Raw genomic sequence first — 7,384 nt, 5'->3', positions numbered from 1 at the left:
TCCTTTAATATATATAGAAAACCTATTAGACATGTTAATACTAACCATATTTTGAAAGTGAATTTATGTATATTTACATTGATTAACCTTTGGCTTTTATTATAGATTTAAATTCAATTAAATATTAAATTTCGGTTTTCAAATAGTTTTAAATTTGATTTTAAATTTATTTTGGAACTATATCAAGATTTAGATCATACTCGCATTGACCACATTGATATTTTCAATACTCAGCATTGATAATTATGTTTGCAGTCTCTTCGATGCACGTGCAAAACCCACAAATGAAGCATGATTATCGTGGGCGTAAATGAAGGCATTCTTCCACGCCGCTGTCCGCTGACTCTTCTGCCTCGTGATATATGGGTGAGAATTGCAGAGAGGGTTGCGTCGGCCTCGATCCAGGATCTGTTTAACATGCAGGTGACATGCAAGGTGTTTTTGGATGCAGCCCGTTCATCTGCGGTGTACAAGGTGGCCTTCATGGCGGAGCTACCAATCGCGTTCGGTACTCACTACAACGAACGTCCTGATCGGGGGTTCCTTTATTGTTGCGCAGACGCAGCAAATTCGGCCGCTATATTCCGTACAGGGATGACAGAGTTCTTCTGGATTGGGCTAAATGTTACATACTAAATATCCACATAAACGTTACATACAAAATATCCACTTAACATCCCAACATACATACAAAATGTGCAATAAACATAGAATCTCTAAAGATGCCCCTAACTACCATGTTCGATTCAACAAAAGGGTCGACAACGAACGATATATAATACATTAGGTTTGACAGTGGATTTGCAGCTCTTCGCACGACACCACTTCACACCTCCACTTCTCTAATTAGTCGTCGGTTTAGCTCTATGGTTTTATTGAAAATACACGATTAAAATCAGTTAATTCTAAAGCACAGCCACATACCAACGAAAGCCAACATAGCAAAAAAAAAAATTTTAACGTCGACGACATATAGACATCCTCATGTATATGTAGTTTAACAAAATAAACTCTGTAATTCAGACAGTGGTTCTATACCAAGATGAAATGCAGACAATATTCGGTGTCCGACTACCGCCTACCGGAGAATGTGAAAAGGTTCGACCAATATACCGTTGCAACACACGGTGGTGACGACTATAGGCCCCCTTTGCTCAATCGGCGAGAGACATGACTGGCCCAGACGTGTTGGTCCTAGCGAAGTCGCTGTTAACAAACCCAGCCTGCGTGTCACTATCAGAGCATCGGAACGAAGGAATCTCCGCAGTCGCATACAGATCCCCGGAAAGGTTATCATAGAAATGACACCAATGTAAAAACCAAATTATTAGAACCATTTAACAGGGCATAAATGTTAACTAGATCATCTATAAAATGACTAACCCACCATGTCAGTGTCCATCGAATCCATTTCATCTGCAACTGCACTGGATGACTCCATTGTGCGGCTGACGTTAGAGATTTTTGCCAGTAAAGAAGTTCATAAAAACAGTCGCGTTGTAGATATAGTCTCTAAACCAACAAAAATCCCTTCGTGCAAACGTTTTGGGTGTCACAAGTAACAAACCCCTTAAAAATTGTTAACCGAGTATTCAAACCTCAGGTTGTCTTCTCAAGGAACTGCAAAGAAGTATGTTCTTATTATTGGCTATAAGGGTTGCAATCGGGGTTTAGAAGGTGAGAAGCAAGTGATGACAAGTGAAGTAGATGGAAATTAAAATAAATAAATACTGTAAAGCAACTTTTGGCAAGGTAAGAGAAATTGGAAGTCCAATTTAGTTATCTCTCTCAACAATAATGAAACTTAGTTAACCTTTACTAAAGCAAAGGAAAGTCAAGGGACTAATTAGTTTGACCTTCGAATCCTAGTTAATTCCTAAGAAAAGGTTGGGATTATTGAAGTTCAGTTCAATTAGCAAGATATCGATTAGCAGTTACGTTGAGTTTGATAATGTTGAGTTACTGATTTCTTAACCAAGACCAAAAGGGGAAGAAGTAAAATTGCTGGAATAAAAATATCCTTAGATGGAAAGCAATGGTAACACAAATTAAGAAGAAAGCAATCAATAACTGAAATACCTCAAATAATCATTAATTCAAATCATAACATGGAAAGGGTTCATAAGTCAAGTTGGCAACATTTATAGGTACGAATAAAGGCATTAAAGTAAATATTAAACCTGGATCGAGAGTCACTCTTACAAACTAAGAGAAGTCCTAAATCATAATCCTATTCCTAAGAGAGAGAGGAGAGAACCTCTCTCAAACAAAATCTAAATCATGGAAAGTGAAAATTGGCGAGTTCTCTTTGAATGGATGCATTTCCCCACTTTATAGCCTCCAATCTGTGCTTTCTGGGCCAAAAACTGGGTCAGAAACAGCCCAGAAATTGCCCCCTGCATATTCTGGTACGTTCAGGTCGTGGACAAGTGACGCGGAGGCGTCGTCCACGCGGCCGCGCGGATTGTAGTTCGCAGATGCGACGTGTCCACGTGGATCACGCTTTCGCGTCGTCTAGCGTCAGGGAAACTATGGCATATTATTTATCAAATCGAAGCCCCGGACGTTAGCTTTCTAACGCAACTGAAACCGCGTTGTTTGGATCTCTGTAGCTAAAGTTATAGCCGTTTGAGTGCGAAGAGGTCAGGCTGGACAGCTTAGCAATTTCTCCAACTTCTTGTATTCCTTCCACTTTTGCATGCTTCCTTTCCATCCTCCAAGCCATTCCTGCCCTGTAATCTCTGAAAATACTTAACACACATATCAAGGCATCTAATGGTAATAATAGAGGATTAATAATAAATAAATATAAGATCAAAGAAGCATGTTTTCAATCATAGCACAAAACCAGGAAGGAAAATGTAAAACATGCAAATAGTATGAATAAGTGGGTAAAGAGTTGATAAAAACCACTCAATTGAGTACAAGATAAACCATAAAATAGTGGTTTATCACCCTTCCCACACTTAAACAATAGCATGTCCTCATGCTAAGCTCAAGAGAAGCTATAAAGATGAAGAGGAATGGTAGGATGTATGAAATGCAATCCTATCTATATGAATGCAACTACATGCAAAATGTTTCTACCTACTTGGTTAAAAATAAATAAGTTCTCCAAGACAAACATAAATCAGATTTCACTAATTCAAATTATACAATAAAGGACAAGTAAACTTGTAAGAAGATAGCTAATGAAAGCAAGGAACATAGAATCAAGCATTGAACCCTCACTGGTAGTGTATATCACTCTTACTCTAAGGTGTCTAGGGTCAATCACTCTACTCTTCTCTAGTCATGCTTTCTAAACCTTGTTCTTCATCTAACCAATCAACAATATTTAATATACCAATGCAAACATCATGAGGTCTTTTTCAAGGTTGTAATGGGGCTAAGGTAAGGGTAAAGGTATATATATGGCTAAGTGAGCTTTATAAATTGAATCTTTAATTAACCTAAGCTCTCGCCTAATATACATATACTCTATATACTTTTAAATTCATGCCTAGCTACCCATAATTCTCACTTTTGTATAATTTCCATACTCATGTACCAAATTTTTTCTTTAATTTTTATCACATGTGCATTGATCTTTTATTAAACTTAATATTGGGGTAATTTTGTCCCCTTATTTACTTATTTATTGAGTATTTTTGGATTTTTCTCTTTTTTTCTTTTTTTTTGTAGAGAAACAAACATAACTTATCAATGCACATGGATTTTCTATTATTTTTTTATTTTGGTTTTTCATGAGTAGGTTCCCAAATTCCTGATATTCAAATAAATTAGAAACATTATACTTTTCCTTTATTAACCCATGTTCTCACAGTTTCCCCACACTTAATTAACACACTATCTTAAGCTAAGCAAAGATTCAATTGGGATAATTAATTTGTTTTCCGTTTAAGGCTAGTGATGTGGTAAAATATAGAACAAATGGGGATTTCAAGGCTCAAAGTGGCTGACAAGGGTGATTTAAAGGGTAGGCTTATTTGGGATAAGTGAGCTAAAATCAAATAATGGCCTCAATCATATGCAAGCATGTAAATACACTAAATATTGGACATATAGACTGAAACAAAGTAAAGATCACAATTATAGAGAAGTAAACACACAAGAATAAAATATTTATGGTTAAATAATGTAACCATGTAAATAAGCTCAAAATCTCACAGGTTGTGTGGTCTTTGGCTCAAAAACCATGTTCCAAAACAACTTCAAACAAATTTAAAAAAAAAATTCAATTTAAATTAGTGAAAATTTTCAAAAATATGGTCTTTAGAAGAATTTTATTACTTTAACCAAGTAGTAACTAGATGCATAAAATCAAACAAATATGCAAATGCAACAACTAATTTAACAAAGAAAATTAAACATTGGTGCTAAAATATGAAGTGACTAACCCATGGAAGTCGGTATCGACCTCCCCACACTTAAAGATTGCACCGTCCTCGGTGCATGCTGAGATGTGCAGGTGGACGGGCTGTTCCAACTGATGCTTTTCTTCAAGGATTGTACTGATGGACTTGTTTGTCTCCCCATGTAAACGTCTTCCGGTTCCCTTGTGGGTGGCCATCCTGAAAGAAAAAGGGAAGAAGAGTAACCCAGAAATAGAGATAAGAAAATAAAAGAAGTATGGGTGGGTTAATGCCAAATGATAAGGGTCTCATTTACATGGAAGCTTCAACATGTAAGTGAGAAAACAATAGAAGCCATGGCATACCAGTGGTGCAAAATTGCAACAATGGAGAAGAGAGTGGAGAAAGAGAGATAATATAAATTCATGTCAATGCAAAAAGTAATACAGGTATAAAAGATTGGCATTGATTTAAATAATATTACCTAACCAGAATAAAACAAGTCATAAGCACCAAGATAATACCAGAAAAGATATAACAGTTGAATAAGAACATTTGAACACCAATAGAAAAATAAAAATATGCAATGAATGAAAGTATGCAAATAAATAAAATAAAATAAAATAAAAGATAAGAAGAATGAGAAAGGAAAGAAGGGAAGAAGAAGTAAGTAAGAAAGGAGGGAGGAAAAATTAGGATTGGGAGAGAAAAGATAAGATATTTGGCAAATTAGGATAAACTATGCGGCGCAAGCGACGCGGACGCGTGGGGCACGCGGTCGCGCGACTTGCGCTTATACTGATTGACGCGGTCGCGTCGGTCACGCGGTCGCGTGACACAGTTTATGCTACTGGCGCGAGGGCAGCCTCGCGCCCGCACAACTCTCTGTTCAAAATCATATTAGTGCCAAATTTTAAGTGACGCGATCGCATGGGGCATGCGATCGCGTGAGTGGGCTTTAAAGGAATATGACGCGGTCGCGTGGGTCACGCGGCCGCGTGGGAAGGATTATGCGTTCAGCACCAATCCAGCACCTCTCGCACAACTTTCGGGTGTGCACCACTTTGACGTCGAAATCTTGGTCACGCGGTCGCGTGGGAGGCCATTATTCCCATATGACGCGGTCGCGTGGGGTGAATTGTGCCATTGGCACGCCTCCAGCCCTGCTCCTGCGTAACTCTCTATTCAATTCTTTTCTTCCAAAACGCACTAGTGACGCGGACGCGTCAGCGATGCTGCCGCGTCGCGTGCGTTGTTTTTTTTTTTTATATGCATGAGAAATGCAGAATGCAATGATGAATGAGATGCAAAATTTCAGGTTCAATATAATAAGCTAAAATAAAACTTGAAAACAAACAAAATGAAATAAAAATTGAAAAATGAACGATCATACCATGGTGGGTTGTCTCCCACCTAGAACTTTGAGTTAAAGTCCTTAAGTTGGACATTGGAAGGGCTTCCTGTTATGGTGGCTTGTGTTTAAATTCATCCCAAAATCTCTACCAATGCTTGGAATGCCAATAGCCTCCGGGGTCCCAAACTAGGCATGTGAAGCTTCTGATCAGCTTCAAGCAGATTTTCAGGCTCCCGGGATGACGAATGTCAGAACAGAATCCATGATCCCAAGCTTTGTTTTTAAATCCGCCTCCGTCTTGATCTACATGTTTCCATCCGGGCGGTTTAAAAAGTAGAATCTCACCATGGTGACCAATCGTTCTCCGTGATCCATGCAATTGAGCATGATACCAATTCGTGTACTTCGAGGTGAAGCGTGGAACCTTATTGAACCTTGTGCACCAGCTCTGAGTACGAGCCATTTCCCTCTTACTCTTAAAGCCGCAAAGAGCTCTAAGCTGGCCATCTGTTTCAAGAAAACCATATTCAAGTGAATAAGTAAAGTTATAGGTTAAGGATTGTACCTACTTGAAGCTTGTATTAGGTGGTAATGGCCTTGGGGTAGGTGTTTCTGGTGGTTCTGTAAGTTCTTCTCCCTTGGGTTCTTCTGTGAATTTCTCCACTTCCTTGCAATAGTCTACAATTGTATCTGTGTCCTGGTCAAAGTCTTCTATGTCTTCCTCATCACTTGAGTCATAGATTGGAGGTCGAGAGAAATCTACCTCTGCATCATCTTCGTATTCATCTGGGGAAGATTCTTCAATCTCAGAGACTTCACTTGCGGATGCAAGTTCATTACAAAGAGAGATAGACTTGTGACTATCATCATCAAGGGAATTTGTGTCCTGGGTTATTCTGTCTGATTCTTCATAAACAACTTGCCTTGGAGATTGTACAATATCCTCCTTAGCATCAACTGTAGCGTCCTTGACGGAGTTCTCCTCAGTTCTGGATTCCCATGGAGGTTCAACATCTCCTAGATCTTCAACCAACTCTTCTTCTTGAACAATGACAGCTTCTTCTACTTGTTCTAGTACGAATTCATTCTCTGTCTTGTCTACTGAAGTTTCTGGTATCTCCTTTATGCTACGCTCTTTGTTAGGCTGTTCACATGGGGCTGTGGCTGATCTCTGTGTATTTGAGCGCCTAAAAACCCATTGAATTATTACTTGCTCCAGTTGTCGAATGGTTGTTTGAAATTTATTTACTGTTTCCTTTAGGCAAACCTCTGCTTCTCGGGTTGCCGGATTTGGACATGATACAAAGGAAAGTGGTGGTGATTGGGAGTGATTGGATTGGTACTGGGGTAAGGAAGGATCATATGGTGGCGAATGGTGAAGAGAAGCTTGTGAGTGTGGTGGTTCGAGTTTATGTTGAAAGGATAGTTTATATGCACTGGGTGGGGCTTGTTGGTAGTTACAAGGTTGTCCACCATATCTTTCAGCTGGGTATGGACGGTAGAATGGTCTTTGTCCAGGATATCTTGGAGGGTGTTGCTGCCTAAAGGGTTGATTAGATCCTCTTGGCTCCATCCATCCTTGATTGGTCCGACCTTGATGCATATTCCTGCTGTAACTTCTATTTCCTTCAACAAAGTTAGAACCAAACTCAAAGCGAGAGGGGTGAGAGTTCAT

The sequence above is a fragment of the Arachis ipaensis genome, chromosome B9, assembly GCF_059453495.1.
Source record: "Arachis ipaensis isolate K30076 ecotype BB chromosome B9, ASM5945349v1, whole genome shotgun sequence".
NCBI lineage: Eukaryota > Viridiplantae > Streptophyta > Magnoliopsida > Fabales > Fabaceae > Arachis > Arachis ipaensis.
This window is presented reverse-complemented; position numbering follows the sequence as displayed.